The 726-nt window shown below is 39.4% G+C and overlaps 1 protein-coding gene across 1 annotated transcript in view; it reads left to right on the top strand.

Annotated features, from left to right (window-relative positions):
* Nucleotides 1–258, top strand: part of trmt61a (tRNA methyltransferase 61A) — a 13,534-nt gene extending 13,276 nt beyond the window's left edge. The window contains exon 4 of the mRNA XM_030772637.1: nt 1–258. This exon is cut by the window's left edge and continues 611 nt beyond it. The gene's annotated coding sequence lies outside the window, so the exon portion shown is untranslated.
* The last annotated feature ends 468 nt before the right edge of the window (nt 259–726 follow it).

The raw sequence follows: 726 nt of genomic DNA, 5'->3' as shown, positions 1-726 counted from the left end.
CTGGAGTGGAATGGAAAAACTGAAACAAAGGAAATTATCTTGCATATTGAGGATCTTGTCAGCCCCATCAGTCATGGCACACCAGACTAGTCAACAGCCAAAGATCACTTGAAATCAAAGAATGTGCAGCCAAACCCACTGAAAGCTTCACCAGCAGCAGAAAAGCTGATTTTGTTTGTAACCACACATTGCTTCATCAAAGTTTTGCTCACAGCAGTTAAAAGGGCCTTGGAATTTTTTGTTACTGTTTTCCTTGAGATGTACTTTCTTTTTATCTGTGGAAAGTAAAATGTAAAGGTTTTGTTTAGCTTAGTTTTAATAAAATGAGTAGATGAGAGATTAAAGCTGAAATTCATGTGTCATATTGCAGAGTGTGTGCTCAGAACACAGCATACAGTACCTAATGATAAAACAGTGCCCAGAGAGAGGCTGATGTTTATCAGGATATTTCAGACAGCTCTCTGCTGTATGACACTGTAAGAGAACATTTATGTTCTGATGGATTAACCATGATATTGGTGTTTTGGACCAGAAGCAAGTCATATTTCAGTAATCAATGAACCTGCATCAGATTAACCCATGTTTAAGGCTAGTACAGACCTCTCTGAGTGTGTGTCTAAGGTTAGTACCAACCATTGTGTGTTTGAGTGTGTTTGAGTGTGTGTGTGTGTGTGTGTGTGTGAGGTTAGCACAGACCCCTGAGTGTGTATGTGAGATTGGTACAGA

Source organism: Chanos chanos, chromosome 4 (genome assembly GCF_902362185.1).
Source record: "Chanos chanos chromosome 4, fChaCha1.1, whole genome shotgun sequence".
NCBI lineage: Eukaryota > Metazoa > Chordata > Actinopteri > Gonorynchiformes > Chanidae > Chanos > Chanos chanos.
The sequence above is the reverse complement of the archived record's forward strand: the minus strand, read 5'-3'. Positions and strand labels throughout refer to the sequence as shown.